The sequence below is a fragment of the Mustela erminea genome, chromosome 8 (genome assembly GCF_009829155.1).
Source record: "Mustela erminea isolate mMusErm1 chromosome 8, mMusErm1.Pri, whole genome shotgun sequence".
Lineage (NCBI taxonomy): Eukaryota > Metazoa > Chordata > Mammalia > Carnivora > Mustelidae > Mustela > Mustela erminea.
In genome coordinates this window covers 111,973,421-111,999,604 of record NC_045621.1, presented here as the reverse complement: position 1 = coordinate 111,999,604, position 26,184 = coordinate 111,973,421, and the positions used below count along the sequence as shown (strand labels likewise).

The following is a 26,184-nucleotide window of genomic DNA, read 5'->3' as shown; positions in this document are numbered from 1 at the left end:
GTTGACTTTATCTTATAGTAATGTAGCCAATCATACTTTCTTTAGATCGATGTTTGCATTGTTTATATTTTTTTCCATTCTTTTAGCTTCGACTCACATATATCATTATATTTGTAGTGACTTTCTTGTAGACTACATTATTTGGGTCATTTTTAAATTCACTCTGTCAATCTCTGTCTCTTAATTGGTGTATTTAGACATTTACATTTAGTGTAGTTATTACTTAACTGTAGGACTTAAATCTAGCTTTTTAATTTTTGTTATCTGTTGTTTTCCTTTTTATTTCCTTTTCTGTTTCCTTTATGCCTTCCTTGTAAGCTATTTATATCTTCTTTAGAATTCTATTTTGATATATCTGTGTAGTGTTTAGAGTGTGTGTATTTGGATAGATTTTAATGGTTCCCCTATGTATTAAATTTTACATACATAACTTATCAATCTACTAGTGAGTATTTTACCAAAACCAAATAAAATGTAGAAATTTTACCTCCATTTAAATCCTTTCACCTGGCAGGAGGAAACAAGATGGCGGACAAGTAGCAGGCTGAGACTACTTCAGATAGCAGGAGATCAGCTAAATAGCTTATCTAAAGATTGCAAACCCCTGCAAATCCATCGGCAGATTGAAGAGAAGAAGAACAGCAATTCTAGAAATAGAAAAACAACCACTTTCTGAAAGATAGGACTGCTGGAGAAGTGAATCCAAAGCGATGGGAAGATAGACCCCAGGGGGAAGGGCCGGCTCCCGGCAAGCAGCGGAGCAACGGAGCACAAAATCAGGATTTTAAAAGTCTGTTCCACTGAGGGACATCACTCCAGAGGCTAAACCGGGGCGAAGCCCACGCAGGGTCAGCGTGGACACAGGTCCCGCAGGGTCACAGAAGGATCGGGGGTGTCTGAGTGTCGCAGAGCTTGTGGGTATTGGAATGGGAAAGCCGGCTACAGAGACAGAGCCGACAGTAAGCTCACAGCTCAGAGTTACCTTGAACCGGTCGCAGGCTCAGTGAGCTCGGAGCACGGCCGGAGGTCAGGCAGACGGGAGTTACTGGGCGCTGTTCTCTGAGGGTGCACTGAGGAGTGGGGCCCCGGGCTCTCGGCTCCTCCAGGCCAGAGACCAGGAGGCCGCCGTTTGTCCCGTCCTCCTCCAGAACTCTATGGAAAGTACTCAGGGAACAAAAGCTCCTGAAAGCAAAGCTGAGTGGATTACTCACCCCGGCCCCTGGTAAGGACGGTGCATTTCCGCCTGGGGCAAACACACTTGAGAATCACTACACCAGGACCCTCCCCCAGAAGATCAACAAGAAATCCAGCCAAGACCAAGTTCACCTACCAAGGAGTGCGGTTTCAATACCAAGGAGAGCAGCAGAATTCCAGAGAAGGAGAAAGCAAAGCACAGAACTCATGGCTTTCTCCCTGTGATTTTTTAGTCTTGCAGTTAATTAAATTTTTTCTATTTTATTTTTTTCTCTTCTTCTGCTAAAATTTTTTTTAACTTTTACCCTTTTCTTTTTTAACGTTTTTTCACTAGTTTAATATATATATATTTTCTGTTTTATACTTTTCTTTATTCGTTATATTTTTTTAATTCTTTTATTTTCTATTTTTTTCTTTCTTTCTTTTTGAACCTCTTTTTATCCCCTTCCCCCCACCACCACCATTCGGGATCTCTTCTGATTTGGTTAAAGCATATTTTCATGTGGTTGTTTCCACCCTTTTAGTATTTTACTTGCTCCTTCATATACTCTTATCTGGACAAAATGACAAGGCGGAAAAATTCACCACAAAAAAAAATAACAAGAAGCAGTACCAAATGCTAGGGACCTAATCAATACAGACATTGGTAATATGTCAGATCTAGAGTTCAGAATGACAATTCTCAAGGTTCTAGCCGGGCTCGAAAAAGGCATGGAAGATATTAGAAAAACCCTCTCGGGAGATATAAAAGCCCTTTCTGGAGAAATATAAGAACTAAAATCTAACCATGTTGAAATCAAAAAAGCTATTAATGAGGTGCAATCAAAAATGGTGGCTCTCACTGCTAGGATAAATGAGGCAGAAGGAAGAATTAGTGATATAGAAGACCAAATGACAGAGAATAAAGAAGCTGAGCAAAAGAGGGACAAACAGCTACTGGACCATGAGGGGAGAATACGAGAGATAAGTGACACCATAAGATGAAACAACATTAGAATAATTGGGATTCCAGAAGAAGAAGAAAGAGAGAGGGGAGAAGAAGGTATACTGGAGAGAATTATTGGTGAGAATTTCCCCAGTATGGCAAAGGGAACGAGCGTCAAAATTCAGGAGGTTCAGAGAACGCCCCTCAAATACAAAAGAATAGGCCCACACCCCGTCACCTAATAGTAAAATTTACAAGTCTCAGTGACAAAGAGAAAATCCTGAAAGCAGCCCGGGAAAAGAAATCTGTAACATACAATGGTAAAAATATTAGATTGGCAGCTGACTTATCCACAGAGACCTGGCAGGCCAGAAAGAGCTGGCATGATATTTTCAGAGCACTAAACGAGAAAAACATGCAGCCAAGAATACTTTATCCAGCTAGGCTATCATTGAAAATAGAAGGAGATTAAAAGCTTCCAGGACAAACAAAAACTGAAAGAATTTGCAAACACCAAAACAGCTCTACAGAAAATATTGAAAGGGGTCCTCTAAGCAAAGAGAGAGCCTACAAGTGGTAGATCAGAAAGGAACGGAGACCATATACAGTAACAGTCACCTTAAAGGCAATACAATGGCACTAAATTCATATCTCTCAATAGTTACCCTGAATGTCAATGGGCTACATGCCACAATCAAAAGACACAGGGTATCAGAATGGATAAAAAAACAAAACCCATCTATATGTTGCCTACAAGAAACTCATCTTAAGTCCGAAGACACCTCCAGATTTAAAGTGACGGGGTGGAAAGAATTTACCATGCTAATGGACATCAGAAGAAAGCAGGAGTGGCAATTCTTATATCAGATCAATTAGATTTTAAGCCAAAGACTATAATAAGAGGTGAGGAAGGACACTATATCATACTCAAAGGGTCTGTCCAACAAGAAGATCTAACAATTTTAAATATCGATGCCCCCAATGTGGGAGCAGCCAACTATATAAACCAATTAATAACAAAATTAAAGAAAAACATCAACAATAATACAATAATAGGAGGGGACTTAAACACTCCCCTCACGGAAATGGACAGATCATCCAAGCAAAAGATCAACAAGGAAATAAAGGCCTTAAACGACACTCTGGACCAGATGGAAATCACAGATATATTCAGAACATTTCATCCCAAAGCAACAGAATACAAATTCTTCTCTAAAAGGTGGAACATGGAACATTCTCCAGAATAGATCACTACCTCAGTCCTAAATCAGGACTCAACCGGTATCAAAAGATTGGGATCATTCCCCGCATATTTTCAGACAACAATGCTCTGAAGCTAGAACACAACCACAAGAGGAAGTTTGGAAAGAACCCAAATACATGGAGACTAAACAGCATCCTTCTAAAGAATGAATGAGTCAACCGGAAAATTAAGGAAGAATTGAAAAAAATCATGGAAACAAATGATAATGAAAATACAATGGTTCAAAATCTGTGGGGACACAACAAAGGCAGTCCTGAGAGGAAAATATATAGCGGTACAAGCCTTTCTCAAGAAACAAGAAAGGTCTCAGGTGCACAACCTAACCCTACACCTAAAGGAGCTGGAGAAAGAACAAGAAAGAAACCCTAAGCCCAGCAGGAGAAGAGAAATCATAAAGATCAGAGCAGAAATCAATGAAATAGAAACCAAAAAAAAAAAAAAAAAAATAGAATAAATCAACGAAACTAGGAGCTGGTTCTTTGAAAGAATTAATAAAATTGATAAACCCCTGGCCCGACTTATCAAAAAGAAAAGAGAAAGGACCCAAATAAATAAAATCATGAATGAAAGAGGAGAGATCACAACTAACATCAAAGAAATACAAACTATTATAAGAACATACTATGAGCAACTCTACGCCAACAAATTTGACAATCTGGAAGAAATGAATGCATTCCTAGAAACATATAAACTACCATAACTGAACCAAGAGGAAATAGAAAGCCTGAACAGACCCATAACCAGGAAGGAGATTGAAACAGTCATTAATAATCTCCAAACAAACAGAAGCCCAGGGCCAGACGGCTTCCTGGGGGAATTCTACCAAACATTTAAAGAAGAACTAATTCCTATTCTCCTGAAACTGTTCCAAAAAATAGAAATGGAAGGAAAACTTCCAAACTCTTTTTATGAGGCCAGCATCACCTTGATCCCTAAACCAGACAAGGATCTCATCAAAACAGAAAGCTATAGACCAATATCCTTGATGAACACAGATGCGAAAATTCTCACCAAAATACTAGCCAATAGGATTCAACAGTACATTAAAAGGATTATTCATCACGACCAAGTGGGATTTATTCCAGGGCTGCAAGGTTGGTTCAACATCCGCAAATCAGTCAATGTGATACAACACATCAATAAAAGAAAGAACAAGAACCATATGATACTCTCAACAGATGCTGAAAAAGCATTTGACAAAGTACAGCATCCCTTCCTGATCAAAACTCTTCAAAGTGTGGGGATAGAGGGCACATACCCCAATATTATCAAAGCCATTTATGAAAAACCCACCGCAAATATCATTCTCAATGGGGAAAAACTGAAAGCTTTTCCGCTAAGGTCAGGACCACGGCAGGGATGTCCATTATCACCACTGCATAGTACTAGAAGTCCTAGCTTCAGCAATCAGACAAACAAAAGGAAATTAAAGGCATCCAAATCAGCAAAGAAGAAGTCAAACTATCACTCTTCACAGATGATATGATACTATATGTGGAAAGCCCAAAAGACTCCACTCCAAAACTGCTAGAACTTGTACAGGAATTCAGTAAACTGTCACGATATAAAATCAATGCACAGAAATCAGTTGCATTTCTCTACACCAACAACAAGACAGATGAAAGAGAAATTAAAGAGTCAATCCCATTTCCAATTGCACCCCAAACCATAAGATACCTAGGAATAAACCTAACCAAAGAGGCTAAGAATCTATACTCAGAAAACTATAAAGTACTCATGAAAGAAATTGAGGAAGACACAAAGAAATGGAAAAATGTTCCATGCTCCTGGATGGAAGAATAAATATTGTGAAAATGTCTATGCTACCTAAAGCAATCTACACATTTAACGCAATTCCTATCAAAGTACCATCCATCTTTTTCAAAGAAATGGAACAAATAATTCTAAAATTTATATGGAACCAGAAAAGACCTCGAATAGCCAAAGGGATATTGAAAAAGAAAGCCAAAGTTGGTGGCATCACAATTCCGGACTACAAAGCTGTCATCATCAAGACAGCATGGTACTGGCACAAAAATAGACACATCGATCAATGGAACAGAATAGAGAGCCCAGAAATAGACCCTCAACTCTATGGTCAACTAATCTTGGACAAAGCAGGAAAGAATGTCCAATGGAAAAAAGACAGCCTCTTCAATAAATGGTGTTGGGAGAATTGGACAGCCACATACAGAAAAATGAAATTGGACCATTTTCTTATACCACACACAAAAATAGACTCAAAATGGATGAAGGACCTCAATGTGAGAAAGGAATCCATCAAAATCCTTGAGGAGAACACAGGCAGCAACCTCTTCGACCTCAGCTGCAGCAACATCTTCCTAAGAACATCGCCAAAGGCAAGGGAAGAAAGGGCAAAAATGAACTATTGGGATTTCATCAAGATCAAAAGCTTTTGCACACTGGGCGCCTGGGTGGCTCAGTGGGTTAAGCCGCTGCCTTCGGCTCAGGTCATGATCTCAGGGTCCTGGGATCGAGTCCCGCATCGGGCTCTCTGCTCAGCAGGGAGCCTGCTTCCTCCTCTCTCTCTGTCTGCCTCTCTGCCTACTTGTGTCTCTGTCAAATAAATAAATAAAATCTTTAAAAAAAAAAAAAAAAAGCTTTTGCACAGCAAAGGAAACAGTTAACAAAACCAAAAGACAACTGACAGAACGGGAGAAGATATTTGCAAATGACATATCAGATAAAGGACTAGTGTCCAAAATCTATAAAGAACTTAGCAAACTCAACACCCAAAGAACAAATAATCCAATCAAGAAATGGGCAGAGGACATGAACAGACATTTCTGCAAAGAAGACATCCAGATAGCCAACAGACACATGAAAAAGTGCTCCATATCACTCGGCATCAGGGAAATACAAATCAAAACCACAATGAGATACCACCTCACACCAGTCAGAATGGCTAAAATCAACAAGTCAGGAAATGACAGATGCTGGCGAGGATGCGGAGAAAGGAGAACCCTCCTACACTGTTGGTGGGAATGCAAGCTGGTGCAACCACTCTGGAAAACAGCATGGAGGTTCCTCAAAATGTTGAAAATAGAACTGCCCTATGACCCAGCTATTGCACTACTAGGTATTTACCCTAAAGATACAAACATAGTGATCCGAAGGGGCACGTGCACCTGAATGTTTATAGCAGCAATGTCCACAATAGCCAAACTATGGAAAGAACCTAGATGTCCATCAACAGATGAATGGATAACGAAGATGTGGTATATATACACAGTGGAATACTATGCAGCCATCAAAAGAAATGAAATCTTGCCATTTGCGACAACGTGGATGGAACAAGAGCGTATCATCCTTAGCGAAATAAGTCAAGCGGAGAAAGACAACTATCATATGATCTCCCTGATATGAGGAAGTGGTGATGCAACATGGGTGCTTAAGTGGGTAGGAGAAGAATCAATGAAACAAGATGGGATTGGGAGGGAGACAAACCAGAAGTGACTCTTAATCTCACAAAACAAACTGAGGGTTGCTGGGGGGAGGGGGGTTGGGAGGAGGGGGGTGGAGTTATGGACATTGGGGAGGGTATGTGCTTTGGTGAGTGCTGTGAAGTGTGTAAACCTGGCGAATCACAGACCCCTGGGGATAAAAATATATGTTTATAAAAAATTAAAAAATTAAAAAAAAATCCTTTCACCTTCCCCCATTTGTAATAGAATTGTCTTAAATATCCCCTCTACATACTTGAGAATTACATCAGATAGTATTATAATTTTATTTCAACCATCAAATATAATTTACAAATGGAAAAATGAAGAAAAGTCTATTATATTTACCAGTATTTATTTTATTTTATTTTTTCAGTGTTCCAAGATTCATCGTGTATGCACCACACCCAGTGCTGCATGCAATACATGCCCTCCTTAATACCTGCCACCAGGCTCACCCATTCCCCCACTGCCCTCCTCTCCAAAACCCTCAGTTTGTTTCTCAGAGTATTTTTGCTTTTCCAGTTGTTCTTTCTTTCTGATGTTTCAGATTGCTTCTTCTATCATTTTTATTTCTGTTTAGATAACTCTTTGGCCATTCTTTTAGAGTAAGCATGCTGGCAATGGATTCTCTTAGTTTTTCCTTCATCTGAGAATGTCTTGATTTCCCCTTCATTCCTGAAGGTCATTTTCACTGGATATAGAATTTTGGATTAACAGTTCTCTTTTACAGCATTTAAAAGATGTCATTCCACTTTCTTCTGGTCTTCATGGCTTCTAATGATAAATATAGCTTTGTTTTAATTGTTTGTCTCCTACAAATAAGGTGTCATTTCTCTCTGGCTGCTTTAAAGATTTTGGTTTTGTCTTTAGTTTTTAAGAGTTTGATGATAATGTATTGTGGCATGAATTTATTTAAGTATTAGGTTTCTACAAAGAAATAGAAGCAATATATAGATATCTAAATATATATTTGATTTATGGAAAGAGAACTCTTATAAGAGATTGTCTCATCCAGTTATGGGGGTTAAGAAGTCCTCTAATCTGCCAAGGCCAAGCTGGAGGCCCAGGAAAACTGATGGTATAGTCCCAACCCAAGACTGAAAGCCTGAGAACCAGGGGTGAAACTGATGGTGAAAGTTCCAGACTAGGATGGCTCAATTGGTTAAGTGTCTGCCTTCAGCTCAGGTCATGATCCTGGTATCCTGGGATCAAGCCCCATTTTCAGCTCCCTGCTCAGCTGAGAGTCTGCTTCTCCCTCTCCCTCTGGCCCTCCCCTACTTAGTCTCTCTCTCTCTCTTTTTCTCTCAAATAAATAAACAAATAAAATCTTAAAAAAAAAATCCCACACCATCCTCAAAAGCCCAAAAGCCACAAAAGCTGATATCTGAGGCTGAGGAGATCAATGTCCTCCCAGCTCAACCAGAGAACACATTGAACCTTCTTCCACATTTTTGTTCTATTTATTCCCTCAAAGAATTAGATGATGCCCATGTGCACGGAAGAAGGTGGTCTTCCTTAAGTCAGTCTACCAATTCAAATACTAATCTTTGCAAGATATGCTCTCACAGACTCACCTAAAAATAATGTTTTACCAACCCTGGTGACCTAAGGGATGACCTAAGTGATCATCCCTTAGCCCAGTCAAGTTGACACATAGAATTGAGCATCACAATCTTGTTTGAATTTTGTCCAACTTCTCAAAATATCTGTTTATGTCTTTTGCCAAATGTGGGGATTTTTCAGGTACTAATTTCTTTAAATACTTTTTCAGCCCTGCTATCTTTTTTCTTTCTTTCTGAAATGCTGAGGACACACAAGTGTTAAATCATTTGTTCAAGTTCATTATCCTTGATTGTTCATTTTTTTCATTTTTTCTCTATTGTTCAAGTTGACCAATTTCTACTGTTCTGTTTTAAAGTTTACCAATTTCTTCCTTTGTAGATTCTATTCTGATATTGAGTCCATTCACTGAGGTTTTCATTTCAGTTACTGTATTTTTCATTCCAAAATATCCATTTGGTTCTGCCTACTATTTCTTTGCTGAGACTTTCTTATTTTTTTTACTTGCCTCAAGCATGTTTGTAATTATTTGCCAAGAATTTTATAATGGCTGCCTTAAAAATTATTGTCCAACATCCAGTAATTCCAATATCTTTGTCCAATAATTCCAACATTTTTGTCATCTCAGCAATGGCATCTGTTGATTGTCTTTTCTCACTTAAGGTGCAATGTTTCTGATTCTTGGTATGAAGAGTGTTTTTAAATTATATCCTGCACATTTCAGAATTTTGCTATAAGACTCTGGAAGTTATTAAATTCTCTGTTTTAATAGCTTTCCTCTGACATTGTGCCAGTGGTTAAGATATGAATACTACCTGATTACCACCAGGTGGAGGTGGAAGTCCAGGTCCCACTGTCTATATTAACACCCCAGGGATGGGAGGACAAGAGGGGCATCTTGTAGCTATTGTGTGCAGAAGTTGAGGCTCCCCATGTGGTCTCTGCTTGGGAGAGAGAGCATAGTTTTTTCATGCACTGTTTCACTGGAATAGACAGTTAATGTCTAAAATTCTTTCTTGCTAGGTTGTTCATTTCTGGTCCTTTAACTCAAAGAGTAGGCTTTTCTTAGAGCCTTTTGTTTGTATCCATCAGTATCTCTGGGCTGCTAGTTTCTCCAGCACCCAGTCCCCACTCCAGGACATATGAAGAGAAAAGAAAACCCAGGAACTCACCACCGTGTTGGTCTTCAAAGACCCTATCAGTCTGCCTTTTCTTCACCTTCAGAACATTCTTATGTTTGTTTTACACATAATATCAGGGGTTTGGGCTATACTTATAAAAGCTCATTCTGAACTCATTTTCAATGTGGACTCCTAAGCCCACCCCTAGAGGTTGATATTCTGTAACTGCTTTTAATCAGCACTCCAGGAGCCTTTTGAGAACTCCAGACAAAGAAGTCACCTGAGTATAAAGGATATTAATGTATTTCACAGATGAGAAAGGGCATTCACTGAGTTCAGTGCATGTTCCCAGAGACCAGCACAGTACCTGGGCAGGGTGAAGGCACCCAGGAAATAGTTGTTGCATGTATTTACAGGCCATGTTATGCCCCAGTTTTCACGTCCGAGAGACCACCAAGGAGCCAACACCGATGCAATCACGTGAAGGTTTATTTAACAAGCTTAAGCTTGGGCCCACGTATACCCGACACAGCAGAGTAGGGACTTGGACCCCGAACCAGATTACAGTCAGAGTTTTTAAAGGCAGAGTAGGGGTTGGCCGGTGGTGGGTGAGGACAAAGGGGATTATGGATGATGTAAGTCTCTAAGGAATTTTGGAAGCAAGGTCTCCAGGACCTTGAGGGGCTAGCTATTGTTGGGAAAAAGGTTATTTATTATCAGTAATAAAAATCTTCTCATGAGACCCTTTAGATGTATATCAGTGGGCCATATCCTTGGGAATGATTGTTGACACTATCTTGGAGGTTTAGAGATGAAGTTTTCTAAAGGAATTATTAAAGTAGACTTACAGGATCCTGTTGGACCTGTTGGAGTAAGGGGTTGGTCAGGCTAAAATTGTCCTTAGCAAAACCTCAAGGTGAGGGCAGTTGAGTCCCCAGGGGAGACCCACTCTGTCTGTTTCAAGGGCTTGTCAGTAGGTAAGAAATTTTAATGATTTTCTTCTGCCTCTGTTTCCCACATCAGGCATGTCTTCTGTCTGCTATTACATGAGCCCAACAACCTTGCACTGTGACAGTCAGTTATACCTGCCAAAAATACAGGAAAGTTAAAGCCACTTTGAATTCAAACCTACACCACTATCAGATGCTATTTCCTAATCCCACACATCAGCAGAATTGACATCCCCCCCACTACCACCACCAAAAGTAGTTTTGAGTTATAATAGAGATACAGGCACCTTGAGTGGACAGAAACCTATAAGACAATAAGTATGAAACCACTTTAACTTGAAAAGGCTATATAAATCTAGGACATTAAGTCAAGGATGATATTTTATAAATATAATTATTATTTTAATTATAAAGATGATTGCTACTAATAGTATTGATGCATGTGTGAGACTCATACAGACAACATTGGAAAGTGCAATCTTTTATTTTGGTCTTACCCGTTATGTCCGTCAACATATTTGTTTCTTCCCCCCACCCCCAATCCCTCTCTAGATTAACCACTAAAACCTAAATTTCCTTACTAAAAATTAGCATGTTGCTTAATACCTGGCCAAATCCTATCCACTTCAAATGGAGATTCTCTAAACTGTATAAATATTTTATTGTAAAATATTTCTCATTAAAAACAACACTAAGGATTTCTCATAGAAAATTCATACTTTAAAATGGTACATTTAGATTGAACAATTAGGATTAAAAATATATATATATATATATGTATAAATATGTATATACTGTGTATTTATTGTGAAGCCAACGCCAGGGAAAATAGAATTGAAATTCATCTTTATAGGACATAACTAACTACATATTATATGTTGTGTCTGATCTTTCTGGTGGCCAAAGAGAAAAGGGGAACAAGTGTTAGTTACAAAGAAGGAAATAGCTCCTCAGACTAGACAAACAATTCTTAATGCTGAACTTTGAGAAAATGTGGATAGATGGATAAATGATTAGATGGATGGGTTAATAGATGGAAGGATGGATGGGTGGATGGATGGATGGATGGATGGATGGATGGGTGGATGGATTTGTTTTGGATTAGTTAACCCACTGAAAGGTTGTTTCCAATAACATCCTTCAGGCTTCAAGGCAGGTACCTGGGAGCCTCACCTACTGTACTCACCACAAGCAATCACACCTACACTCCACTCCACGTCCTCACTCTTTTGGAGTCCTCAGATCTATCTGGTCCTCACACCCAGACTTCCATCAGCCTCTTTTGCTGCTTCATCTGGGCATCCCAGAGGCAACTCAAAGGCACGTGAGCCTTGATCAACAGACCTGATCAGAAACCTGGAGTCACTCCATCTCTTCTCTCTCCTAAACATAAATCTTCTAAATCAGCACCTCCCTGCTGCCTGCCAGCACCTCCATTAACTTCTCTCCCAAGATGGCTTTACCCAGTGCTGGAATCCATTCTCCACACCACAGCCAGGGTGATCCACAAAACTGAACACCTCCCCTTGTCCGTCCCATGCTCAGAGCTGCTCCACAGGGACCTTAGAGAAAACCCAGCTTCTGGACACTGCAATGAGAACAGAAGTAGAAGAAATAGAAAGAGCAGGTGCTGCTGCCATGCCTGAACCTGCCTAGAACTATATACATGCTGTCCCTCTGACAGGAATGCTCTTCCCTAGAGCCATATGGAGCACCCCAATCCCGCAGTTCCCAGGCCTCTATCTAACTTCTGACCACTCTTTCTTTCCCAGTTTGTCCAAAATAACACCAGCCTCATGAATGTCTTCCTTCCATGTTTTCTTTTCTTATGACACCATCCATCCTCATCTGCTATATTTCACATTTATTCATTTATTTAGTCCTATCAACCTCACTGCACCAGAATACGTGCTCCATGGCATCAGCAGCTGTGCTGTTTAACACACAGCCCCACCCACAGGGTCTTAATCAGTGGTTGCCATGCAGGAAGTTCTTAATAACTGCTCTTAAGTGGATGGAAGAAGATGGAGAAGAGGAGTTAGAGGGTGGAGGGAGAGGTGTTAACAGACAGTTGTGGAGGGAAACCCCCATATCACTGCCACCTGGTGGAGATGCTAGCCATCCAAACCAGACAGTTGTGGATGCAGGAAACTGCATGTGGATTAATGAAGCAACTGGCTGAGCACTGGAGCCTCCGCAAGGGCTTGGGAAAAAACACCAGTGTGAGGGCATCTACAACTCTGGGGTTCATTCATCTTGCCAAGCTCCTTAGGCAATTGACAGGTGCCCAGGATTCATAACCTGGACTGAGGAAGGGAAAGGACAGGCTGAGAGGGAAAGGATGGGACTAGGGAATCAAGGGAGGTGAAGGCCAGGGCTCCCACCCACAACACTGCCCTAGGGAGCTGGGTGGTGTCTCCTGGTGTCCTCGCCCTTTAGGCACTTTCCCTTAGCTATAGGCTGGCAGCCTTGGCTGCTCAGCCACTTCTCCATCTAGGAGGGAAGTAACATGTCCAGGGACTAGTGAAATTGGGCCCACTTCCCCCAGTGTCAGAACCCCCAGGACCACCATCTTTCCTGGTCATGTGTCAGTGTAACAAAATTAAGGGACTCCCAGATGTTGTTAAAACATTACTTCTGTGACAGGGTTTCCAGAAAAGATTAGCATTTGAATTGGTGGACAGAGCAGATGGCCTCCCCAGTGTGAGTGGACATCATCCACTCTGTTAGGGCCTGAAGGGACCAAAAGGTGAAGGGCAAACTTGTTTTCTCTCCACTTGAGATGAGACATCCATCTTCTCCAGCCCTCAGACATCTGTGCTCCTGGTTCTCTGGTACTTGAATGCAGACCAGGACTGAAACCATCAGTCCCCCAGTCCTCAGGCCTCCAGACTTGGACTAAATTATACCACTTGCTCCCCTCATTCTCCAACTTGCAGAGGACAGATTGCAGGACTTCTCGGCGCCATAACCACGTGTCAATTCTTATAATTACTAAATAAACACACACATACATACACACATATATACACACATATCCTATTAGTTCTGTTTCTCTGGAGAGCCTGACTAGTACAATCTGCAAAGGCCCTGGAAGAAGGAGGAAGCAGTGGGCATTCATCCGAAGTACTTAGGCAAGGCAGGCTGATGTTAAGGTTGTAGGCATGTCCACCGGTGTTCAGAGCAGAAGCACTCCTCCCTCAGCCTGCTGGCACCATACCAGCTACTCCACCCCCAAGAAAAGGAAAAATGGGCTGGTTTCACTTGTTTTCATCAGTCTCATTAAAGTAAAGACATTCACCTCCAGGAATGAACCTGGTTTGGGCACAGACAGAGGCTGAGGTGATGGCTGGGGAAAAAGAGAACAGTTTGGACCCCTGAAGTCCAGGAGGGCCCCCCTTGAAAGGGGCATTCCAGCTAGGATACGAAGGGACAGAAAGGGTACTTCAGGGGTGACTCCTTGTCTTGTGTTCTTAAACTAAAACCAGGTTTGTGTCCTTAGGCAAGTTGTCCTTTCATTTTCTTCATGTGTGTGGATAAGAAAAGAGAAGGGGGACCCTCTTTCTGTGGGAGAGCATCCCATCCTTCCCACTGCCCAGCTCAGTGCACATCCCACTCTCTGAGGATGGGAGGGTGCTCCCCTCCCTATGGGGCCACTGTTCACAACAGCTCCAACCTTGGGCACTTTATCCAGTCCTGCCCTCTGAAAAGCAAGCAGGTTCTGCTGGCAGGAGGCTCATCCCCATCCAGGCCCTCATCGTCAGAGATTAATGGCCCACCTGTCAATGGTCATGATCCACTTTTTGCCTGATATAATTTGGTCAGATTGGTTTAATGATTTCTAAAAAGAGTAACTATTTGGAGAGAGGGGTGGATGTGACATCTGACCAGCTCAGTCAGAGGAGCATTTGATTACTGATCTCAGGATCATGAGTTTGAGCCCCACATTGGGTGTAGAGATTAGTCAAAAATAGATTAAAAAAAAAAAAAGAAACAACTTTAAAAAATAAAAAATAAATATTTTAAGCAAAAAGCTTTAATTTGAACCCTTCAGGTACATGATTGCCCCCCAAATCCTTGTGCAGCAAAGAGAATAATGCTGAGCAGTCTCAGCATGGATATTCCTGTTCATTGAAATCCACGTGCCAGTGATGGGAGCTCTCTCTTTAAATGGGCTAGGACTGAAGACCCTAATTCCGATGGCAGGCTCTGACCCTAGCCTCAAAGACCACCTAGAACTTGGAAAGCCCCATATCTGTTCTCAGCTTACTTCCTCTAGGGCAGACAATTTCTTCTAAGACAAAAACATGTCTTTGTAGGTATTAATGTACCCAACTAGAAATAACATCACAGCCTAAGAAATGATGCTGCCTTGGTAGCCAGTGAGAAATAGACAAAAGTCCCAGGGGTAGGCAACCCTCCTCAATTAATCAACAGGCACAATAACAGTAAAACCTCCCTATGAAAAAGTCCTTTATCCCTTCTTCCCTCTTTCTTTCTGGAACTCAGAGGCAAAGCCTGGAGGAGCAGCAGCCATTTTATGATCCTGAGGCAACCTGCATGAGGTCAGAGCCACACACAGAGGACAGCTAACAAAAGGAAGGGAAAGCATTCCTCCCTAGTAGATGGCAAGCCCTCATACAGCCACTCTCATTGCTCTCCTAAAACCCATGCCTGAAGCAGGGATCACCAGCATGATTCTCTTGACTTCCTGCTTCAATTAAGGTCCTTAGGGTTCCTTTCCACTGTGATGTTCTCTCCTTACAGCATCTCTCAGGCCCTCATCTCTCTGACTTGTACTTTAAATCAAAATTCTTCAAAATGTCATGTCCTTTCCTACTTTAGAAACTTTGGATGTGTTATTCCCTCTGCCTGGACATTTCTTCCCTCTTCTTTCCAGGTAGCTATGACTTATTCCCCAGATTATTTTAGAGAAACCAGTAAGATGCCCCTTATTAGGCCAGCCCCCCACTGCATACTTCTGGGATGTGTGCATCTCTCCTCTGCAGGCCTCACTGCACTCCCAGATTTCTGCTTAATGTTGCTTCCCAAGGCACTGAAGTTTCCCTGACATGGGGCCTGGGCCTCTGTGTTCTCTGCCATACCCCAGCATCGTGCACAGTTCCTGGCATGTAGTAAGTGCTCAGAAACTTACTGTTGAATAAATGAACAACTGCACCATTACACACTGTAGAAACACTGTGAGCAAATCTCATCACACAAACAGACCCTCACCTGGTGAGTTTAAAAGGGCTCAAGCCTGACAAGGCAACAAGGTGGAGGCAAAGAAAGACTTTCAGGCCAAGAGAATGGAACAGCGCATCCAAAGGCCCTGCAGGGAGGGGAGTTTTTGTTGAAAAATAGCAGACGAATGGAGGATGGTGTGGATGAGGTGGCAGGGCTTTGGACCCGGCAGTTGGCCATTCATTCTGAAAACAGTACAGAGAAGACAAGTATATTATGCTGGAGTGGTGACCTAAGCAGGTTTGAGTTTTGGAAGCCCGACCCTGCTCTCTGGACGAAACATGTGGAAGCAAGGGGGACGGATGTGTGCATGCCTGGATGCCCACTCAGTAGCTGGGAAGAGAATGCACAGATCCTCAGTGTGTCACCATGCATGCTCACCTCTGTGGTCTTCTTTGTTCCATGAGTTTCACATGTGTCAGGTCATTTAATCCCCAGTAAACCTGGGTTGAGGAAACTGAGGTGCAGACTATTTAGAACCTATCCAGTTCACGTGGCTTGTCAGTAGTGGGGCCTGGATGAAACCACATCTTGAGGTGGTTGTGCTACCATGCAGCCTCCACAGCCTGAGTGAAGGTAGAAGGATGAAGGAGAAGCACCAGACTCAAGAGCTTGCAGTGGGAAGCCAGTTAGATGGGACTGAGGGAGGGGAAGCAAGGTCTTAAAAGAAAGTCTGAAGCAGATAAGCAGCAATGTTAAGATTTACTAAAACTGGGGGCACCTGGATGGCTCAGTGAATTAAGCCATTGCCTTCAGCTCAGATCATGATCTCAGGGTCCTGGGATTGAGCCCCACATCGGGCTCTCTGCTCGGCGGGGAGCCTGCTTCCCCCTCTCTCTCTGCCTGCCTCTCTGCCTACTTGTGATCTCTCTGTCAAATAAATAAATAGAATTTTTAAAAAAAAGATTTTAAAAAAAAGGTTTACTAAAACTGGATGATACATTCACTGATTTTCTATGCTTGAAAGTGTGTGTGTGTGTGTGTGAGTGTACACAATGTTTTACTGCTCCCTGGTGGATTAAGTGACCTGGAGGTCATTGGGGGTCTAAGCAACAGCTGTTCCCATGTCTTGCGGGGGGCGAGACACCAGATGAGGGTAGATCAAGGAATGTGTGAGATTTGAGAACAAGGAGACAGAATGTCTAGACTACTGTTTGGAGAAATTCAGTTATAAAGGGGAAGAGAGAGAAAGGTCAGTAGCTAGTGATATGTGGAGTGGAGACTTTCTTTTAATTTTAAGAAATTAGACAGTATAGACACGTTCAAAGTCTTCTGCGTACCTCTTCTCAATCTTCCACCTCTTCCTCCCTCCCCAAAGTCTATCAGGAACTTACTATTTGTTATTGCCATGCATGTTTTGAAGTTTTTACTACATATTTATTCATCCAGAAACATTTTAAATTATCATTTTGTTGGGTTTTCATCTGTATATAACTGGTATCACACTGCCTAAATCTCTCCGGAAATGCTCCTTTTCTCCACAGGATGAATATAAGACTTGCTGAGGTGGGTAAGTGCACATCTATTTTAACTTCTCTGCAAGATCCTACTATATGCACTTGCCCCCATTTATCCATCTGTTACTTGCTGGTGTGCAGGGTGCTGTAGTAATGCTGCATAGTACAGTCCTGTGCCACCTGGGGCCTTTACTGGTGCTTCTGCAGGACAGAGACCTATGGATGGGATACCAGGGCTGCAGGCATCTTTGCCCTTACAGGCTTTACCAGATAGTATGCAAATTTACACTCTACCAGCGGTCTGAAGCTCCTCTGCCCCTATCCCCTCCTACTCTTGTCAGTAGGGAGATGTGAGATTGCTGGATCACCAGCTAAATGGCTTCTGTTGAGAAATTAAATATGAAGAAACAGGAAGTATATGATGAGTGGGAGATGAGAAGACAGAATCCGGGGAAGGGACCTCAGAGGAGACATGTGTCCCTGAAGAATGGTCTATAGGTCAATGCGAGGATCCAGTTTCTCTTGCCACTTGGCATGATGATCTGATCTCAGGCTTGCTCACTGTGCATGGAAACCTCCCTGACCCATCCCAGCAGACCCTCTCCTGTTCCCACTACACTGTGCCCACACCCTTTACAACATCACACAATTGCTGGGTTGTATCTGCTAGTTCATTGTCCCCATAGGACCCCAAAATTATTGAACAAGGGACTATGTTACTCACCTCCACAACCCCCAGAACTTTATGAGGGGCTGGCACATAGTTGGTCTTCTATTAATAATTTTGAATAGCTTTAAAGTGCACTGTTATAGCTTCCTCCTGCACATTTCTCCTAAATGAACTGAAAGAAGGGTGCTCTGGTTTCAGACACACTCACAATTTAAGAAGCCAAATGGAGCCAGGAATAAAGGACCCCAGCAGAGCACTGATTGTCAGAGAGAGAAGTTTCACATTGAGAATCTCCTATCCCTCCCCTGCCCTACTTTCTCCGACCCCCACCCCCAGCTACCTCAGGGATTCTCCTTCCCCCTGTCTCTTGCTTAGTTGTAAAATAAATTAAATATGCTTTAGCCTTTTCATAATAAACTGATCTCAGTTCTCTTCCCCTTGTTAGAAAATTCTTATACTAATTTACTACTTCCAATTTTGGTATATCTTGCTCAGATACAAGAAATTGTCCTGACACCCTCAAGCCAGGCAGGTATGAAACAAGCTCAAAAGTCTAAACTCTAAGGGTAGGTACCAGGGAAGTAATATTTTTCATAGCAACAAGTTCAGAAAAGCCAGAACTAAAGTCAGGTTGATGACATAAAATTGATAGATGAAATGAGAAAAACAAGCTTCCCCAGTTCCTATTATACTTCCTTCTTGTCATTCCAGGAAAATATATCAGAATAAAGGGGTAGAAGGAAAGTCTACAATAAGTAAGGGGACCCAGGACAGTTATGACCTGCTCCAGTCCACTTTTTATAATGGATAACCCATACAGACTGCCTGGGGGGGCTTCTGACAAATGAGTTCAGATCCCATTCTTCATCTTGTCCTTTTAGGCACTGAATCATCACTGGCTTGTATGAAGTTGTGTGAAAGCTGCTTTCAAGAAATATGTGAGGGATGAAGTGGGACATGAGTCAGGGCTGGAGTTTAGGGTATGCAAGGACTGAGGGGGGAGGGTAGTAACCATACATTAAAAAGAGGAACTACTAGACTAGAACTTGGAACTCTGAAGGACAGATGAACTCAAAGTCAGCTGCGCTGGTCCAGGGAGTCATAAGACAACTCAGCAGCAGTCGTAGTGACAGGTCCCCTTTAATCAAGTCTCTCCACCACTTTGGGAGTGGATAACTGGAGGAGAACATCAAGAAAAGTTATGCTAGGAGTTGCTGGGGAAAAGCAAACAGAAAAACCCAAGGAGCATTAACAAGGAGTACGAGGCAAGTAAATTGTCAGCAGCATGAACCTAAAGTGCTGATTATGTCCATGATCCTGGCAAAGAACTGGAGCAGGGGGGAGGGCAGGCTTCCCTGAAACCTTGAAGTGGTCAGTACAGTGAGTGGTTAAAGAAACCCAAGCTGCCTGCCTGTCCTCTGGATCTGACCTATACTAGAGAATGAATGGTTCAGTTAATCTCATCAGGTCCACAGATATAAAGAAGCCATACAGAGGAAAGCATGTGATGAAAGACAGGATGGATACCCAAAATGACTGTGATATGCTGGATAAATAGGCTAAATACAATGAGGATAGCAGTCATCAAAGATAAATATGACTGTTCATGTCTTCTGCCCATTTCTTGATTGGATTATTTGTTCTTGGGTGCTGAGTTTGACAAGTTCTTGATAGATTTGGGGTATGAGCCCTTTATCTTTTTTTTTTTTAATTTATTTATTTATTTATTTATTTATTTATTTATTTCCAGCATAACAGTATTCATTATTTTTGCACCACACCCCGTGCTCCATGCAATCCGTGCCCTCTGTAATACCCACCACCTGGTACACCAACCTCCCACCCCCCGTCCCTTCAAAACCCTCAGATTGTTTTTCAGAGTCCATAGTCTCTCATGGTTCACCTCCCCTTCCAATTTCCCCCAACTCCCTTCTCCACTCTAAGTCCCCATGTCCTCCATGCTATTTGTTATGCTCCACAAATAAGTGAAACCATATGATAGTTGACTCTCTCTGCTTGACTTATTTCACTCAGCATAATCTCTTTCAGTCCCGTCCATGTTGCTACAAAAGTTGGGTATTCATCCTTTCTGATGGAGGCATAATACTCTATCCCCAGGGGTACAGGTCTGTGAATAACCAGGTTTACACACTTCACAGCACTCACCAAAGCACATACCCTCCCCAATGTCCATAATCCACCCCCTTCTCCCAAACCCCCTCCCCCCAGCAACCCTCAGTTTGTTTTGTGAGATTAAGTGTCACTTATGGTTTGTCTCCCTCCCAATCCCATCTTGTTTCATTTATTCTTCTCCTACCCACTTAAGCCCCCATGTTGCATCACCACTTCCTCATATCAAGGAGATCATATGATAGTTGTCTTTCTCTGCTTGACTTATTTCGCTAAGCATGATACGCTCTAGTTCCATCCATGTTGTCGCAAATGGCAAGATTTCATTTCTTTTGATGGCTGCATAGTATTCCATTGTGTATATATACCACATCTTCTTGATCCATTCATCTGTTGATGGACATCTAGGTTCTTTCCATAGTTTGGCTATTGTGGACATTGCTGCTATAAACATTCGGGTGCATGTGCCCCTTTGGATCACTACGTTTGTATCCTTAGGGTAAATACCCAATAGTGCAATTGCACTGTTTCCTTTGCTGTGCAAAAGCTTTTGATCTTGATGAAATCCCAATAGTTCATTTTTGCCCTTGCTTCCCTTGCCTTTTGCGTTGTTCCTAGGAAGATGTTGCTGCGGTTGAGGTCAAAGAGGTTGCTGCCTGTGTTCTCCTCAAGGATTTTGATGGATTCCTTTCGAACATTGAGGTCCTTCATCCATTTTGAGTCTATTTTTGTGTGTGGTGTAAGGAAATGGTCCAATTTCATTTTTCTGCATGTGGCTGTCCAATTTTCCCAGCACCATTTATTGAAGAGGCTGTCTTTTTTCCATTGGACATTCTTTCCTGATTTGTCGAAGATTAGTTGACCATAGAGTTGAGGGTCTATTTCTGGGCTCTCTATTCTGTTCCATTGATCTATGTGTCTGTTTTTGTGCCAGTACCATGCTGTCTTGATGACGACAGCTTTGTAATAGAGCTTGAAGTCCGGAATTGTGATGCCACCAACGTTGGCTTTCTTTTTCAATATCCCTTTGGCTATTCGAGGTCTTTTCTGGTTCCATATAAATTTTAGCATTATTTGTTCCATTTCTTTGAAAAAGATGGATGGTACTTTGATAGGAATTGCATTAAATGTGTAGATTGCTTTACGTAGCATAGACATTTTCACAATATTTATTCTTCCAATCCAGGAGCATGGAACATTTTTCCATTTCTTTGTGTCTTCCTCAATTTCTTTCATGAGTACTTTATAGTTTTCTGAGTATAGATTCTGTGTCTCTTTGGTTAGGTTTATTCCTAGGTATCTTATGGTTTTGGGTGCAATTGTAAACGGGATTGACTCCTTAATTTCTCTTTCTTCTGTCTTGCTGTTGGTGTAGAGAAATGCAACTGATTTCTGTGCATTGATTTTATATCCTGACACTTTACTGAATTCCTGTACAAGTTCTAGCAGTTTTGGAGTGGAGTCTTTTGGGTTTTCCACATATAGTATCATATCATCTGCGAAGAGTGATAATTTGACTTCTTCTTTGCCGATTTGGATGCCTTTAATTTCCTTTTGTTGTCTGATTGCTGAGGCTAGGACCTCTAGTACTATGTTGAATAGCAGTGGTGATAATGGACATCCCTGCCGTGTTCCTGACCTTAGCGGAAAAGCTTTCAGGTTTTCTCCATTGAGAATGATATTTGCGGTGGGTTTTTCATAGATGGCTTTGATGATATTGAGGTATGTGCCCTCTATCCCTACACTTTGAAGAGTTTTGATCAGGAAGGGATGCTGTACTTTGTCAAATGCTTTTTCAGCATCTATTGAGAGTATCATATGGTTCTTGTTCTTTCTTTTATTGATGTGTTGTATCACATTGACTGATTTGCGGATGTTGAACCAACCTTGCAGCCCTGGAATAAATCCCACTTGGTCGTGGTGAATAATCCTTTTAATGTACTGTTGAATCCTATTGGCTAGTATTTTGTTGAGTATTTTCGCATCTGTGTTCATCAAGGATATCGGTCTATAGCTCTCTTTTTTGGTGGGATCCTTGTCTGGTTTTAGGATCAAGGTGATGCTGGCCTCATAAAATGAGTTTGGAAGTTTTCCTTCCATTTCTATTTTTTGGAACAGTTTCAGGAGAATAGGAATTAGTTCTTCTTTAAATGTTTGGTAGAATTCCCCCGGGAAGCCGTCTGGCCCTGGGCTTTTGTTTGTTTGGAGATTTTTAATGACTGTTTCAATCTCCTTCCTGGTTATGGATCTGTTCAGGCTTTCTATTTCTTCCTGGTTCAGTTGTGGTAGTTTATATGTTTCTAGGAATGCATCCATTTCTTCCAGATTGTCAAATTTATTGGCGTAGAGTTGCTCATAGTATGTTCTTATAATAGTTTGTATTTCTTTGGTGTTAGTTGTGATCTCTCCTCTTTCATTCATGATTTTATTGATTTGGGTCCTTTCTCTTTTCTTTTTGAGAAGTCGGGCCAGGGGTTTATCAATTTTATTAATTCTTTCAAAGAACCAGCTCCTAGTTTCGTTGATTTGTTCTATTGTTTTTTTGGTTTCTATTTCATTGATTTCTGCTCTGATCTTTATGATTTCTCTCCTCCTGCTGGGCTTAGGGTTTCTTTCTTGTTCTTTCTCCAGCTCCTTTAGGTGTAGGGTTAGGTTGTGTACCTGAGACCTTTCTTGTTTCTTGAGAAAGGCTTGTACTGCTATATATTTTCCTCTCAGGACTGCCTTTGTTGTGTCCCACAGATTTTGAACCATTGTATTTTCATTATCATTTGTTTCCATGATTTTTTTCAATTCTTCTTTAATTTCCCGGTTGACCCATTCATTCTTTAGAAGGATGCTGTTTAGTCTCCATGTATTTGGGTTCTTTCCAAACTTCCTTTTGTGGTTGAGTTCTAGCTTTAGAGCATTGTGGTCTGAAAATATGCAGGGAATGATCCCAATCTTTTGATACTGGTTGAGTCCTGATTTAGGACCGAGGATGTGATCTATTCTGGAGAATGTTCCATGTGCACTAGAGAAGAATGTGTATTCTGTTGCTTTGGGATGAAATATTCTGAATATATCTGTGATGTCCATCTGGTCCAGTGTGTCGTTTAAGGCCTTTATTTCCTTGCTGATCTTTTGCTTGGATGATCTGTCCATTTCAGTGAGGGGAGTGTTAAAGTCCCCTACTATTATTGTATTATTGTTGATGTGTTTCTTTGATTTTGTTATTAATTGGTTTATATAGTTGGCTGCTCCCACGTTGGGGGCATAGATATTTAAAATTGTTAAATCTTCTTGTTGGACAGACCCTTTGAGTATGATATAGTGTCCTTCCTCATCTCTTATTATAGTCTTTGGCTTAAAATCTAATTGATCTGATATAAGGATTGCCACTCCTGCTTTCTTCTGATGTCCATTAGCATGGTAAATTCTTTTCCACCCCCTCACTTTAAATCTGGAGGTGTCTTCGGGCTTAAAATGAGTTTCTTGGAGGCAACATATAGATGGGTTTTGTTTTTTTTATCCATTCTGATACCCTGTGTCTTTTGATTGTGGCATGTAGCCCATTGACATTCAGGGTAACTATTGAGAGATATGAATTTAGTGCCATTGTATTGCCTGTAAGGTGACTGTTACTGTATATGGTCTCTGTTCCTTTCTGATCTACCACTTGTAGGCTCTCTCTTTGCTTAGAGGACCCCTTTCAATATTTCCTGTAGAGCTGGTTTGGTATTTGCAAATTCTTTCAGTTTTTGTTTGTCCTGGAAGCTTTTAATCTCTCCTTCTATTTTCAATGACAGCCTAGCTGGATATAGTATTCTTGGCTGCATGTTTTTCTCGTTTAGTGCTCTGAAAATATCATGCCAGCTCTTTCTGGCCTGCCAGGTCTCTGTGGATAAGTCAGCTGCCAATCTAATATTTTTACCATTGTATGTTACAGACTTCTTTTCCCGGGCTGCTTTCAGGATTTTCTCTTTGTCACTGAGACTTGTAAATTTTACTATTAGGTGACGGGGTGTGGGCCTATTCCTATTGATTTTGAGGGGCGTTCTCTGAACCTCCTGAATTTTGATGCTCGTTCCCTTTGCCATATTGGGGAAATTCTCCCCAATAATTCTCTCCAGTATACCTTCTGCTCCCCTCTCTCTTTCTTCTTCTTCTGGAATCCCAATTATTCTAATGTTGTTTCGTCTTATGGTGTCACTTATCTCTCGAATTCTCCCCTCGTGGTCCAGTAGCTGTTTGTCCCTCTTTTGCTCAGCTTCTTTATTCTCTGTCATTTGGTCTTCTATATCACTAATTCTTTCTTCTGCCTCATTTATCCTAGCAGTGAGAGCCTCCATTTTTGATTGTACCTCATTAATAGCTTTTTTTATTTCAACTTGGTTAGATTTTAGTTCTTTTATTTCTCCAGAAAGGGCTTTTATATCTCTCGAGAGGGTTTCTCTAATATCTTCCATGCCTTTTTCAAGCCCGGCTAGAACCTTGAGAATTGTCATTCTGAACTCTAGATCTGACATATTACCAATGTCTGTATTGATTAGGTCCCTAGCCTTCGGTACTGCCTCTTGTTCTTTTTTTTGTGTTGAATTTTTCCGTCTTGTCATTTTGTCCAGATAAGAGTATATGAAGGGGCAAGTTAAATACTAAAAGGGTGGCAACAACCCCAGGAAAAAATGCTTTAACCAAATTAGAAGAGATCCAAAATCGTGAGGGGGGAGAAAGGGGATAAAAAGAGGTTCAAAAAGGAAGAAAGAAAAAAAAAGAAAAAAGAAAAGAAAAGAATTAAAAAAAAAAAAGGAAAACACCTAAGAAAAATGTAAAAAAGAAAAAATATATATATTAGATAAACTTTCAGAAAGTGGTTGTTTTTCTGTTTCCAGAATTGCTGTTCTTCTTCTCTTCGATCTGCCGATGGATTTTCAGGTGTTTGCAATCTTTAGATGAGCTATCTAGCTGATCTCCGGCTAGCTGAAGCAGTCTCAGCCTGCTACTTCTCCGCCATCTTGACTCCTCCCCTGAGCCCTTTATCTGATATGTCATTTGCAAATATCTTCTCCCATTCTGTCAGTTGGCTTTTGGTTTTGTTGACTGTTTGACTGCTTTTGATCTTGATGAAGTCCCAATAGTTCATTTTTGCCCTTAATTCTCTTACCTTTGGCAATGTTTCTAGGAAGAAATTGCTGTGGCTGAGGTCGAAGAGGTTGCTACCTGTGTTCTCCTCAAGAATTTTGATGGATCACTGTCTCACATTCAGGTCTTTCATCCATTTTGAGTCTATTTTTGTGATGTAAGGAAATAGTGCAGCTTCATTCTTCTGCATGTGGCTGTCCAATTTTTCCAATACCATTTGTTGGGGATATTGTGCTTTTTCCAATGGAAATTCTTTCCTGCTTTGTTGAAGATTAGCTAACCATAGAGTTGAGGGTCCTTTTCTGGGCTCTCTACTGTTCCATTGATCTATGTGCCCATTTTTTTGCTAGTATCATTCTGTCTTGACTATTACAGCTTTGTAACAGAACTTGAAGTCTGGAATCGTGATGCCACCAACTTTGGTTTTCTTTTTCAACATTCCTCTGGCTATTTGAGGTCTTTCTGGTTCCATACAAATTCTAGGATTATTTGTTCCATATCTGTGAAAAAGTTGATGGTATTTTGATAGGGATTGCATTAAATGTGTAGGTTGCTCAAGGTAGCATAGACATTTCAACAATATTTGTTCTTCCAATCCATAAGCATGGAACATTTTCCCATTTCTTTGTGTGTTCTTCAATTTCTTTCATAAGTATTCTATAGTTTCTGGAGTACAAATTCTTTTCCTCTTTGGCTAGATTTATTCCTAAGTATCTTATGGTTTTGGGTGCAATTGTAAATGGGATTGACTCCTTAATTTCTCTTTCTTCTGTCTTGTTGTTGATGTACAGAAATGCAATTGATTTCTGTGCATTGATTTTATATCCTGATGCTTTGCTGAATTCATATATGAGTTCTAGCAGTTTTGGGGTGGAGTCTTTTGGGTTTTCTACATAAAGTATCATATCATCTACAAAGAGTGAGAGTTTGACTTCTTCATTGCCAATTTGGTTGGCTTTTATTTCTTTTGCTGTCTGATTGCTGAGGCTACAACTTCCAGTATTGTGTTGAATAGCAGTGGTGATAGTGGACATCCCTGCCATGTTCCTGACCTTAGTGGAAAAACTCCCAGTTCCTTCCC

General features: G+C 41.1%; 1 long non-coding RNA gene across 2 annotated transcripts in view; it reads right to left on the bottom strand.

Annotated features, from left to right (window-relative positions):
* LOC116596825 overlaps positions 1-26,184 on the bottom strand; it is a 243,962-nt gene that overhangs the window by 60,978 nt on the left and 156,800 nt on the right. The window contains exon 5 of one of the 2 annotated variants that reach the window (XR_004288327.1): positions 11,945-12,069. This is a non-coding gene — a long non-coding RNA (uncharacterized LOC116596825). Of the gene's footprint in view, positions 1-11,435; positions 12,070-26,184 lie in introns of those variants that run through there. The other variant, XR_004288326.1, reaches the window with a different exon arrangement.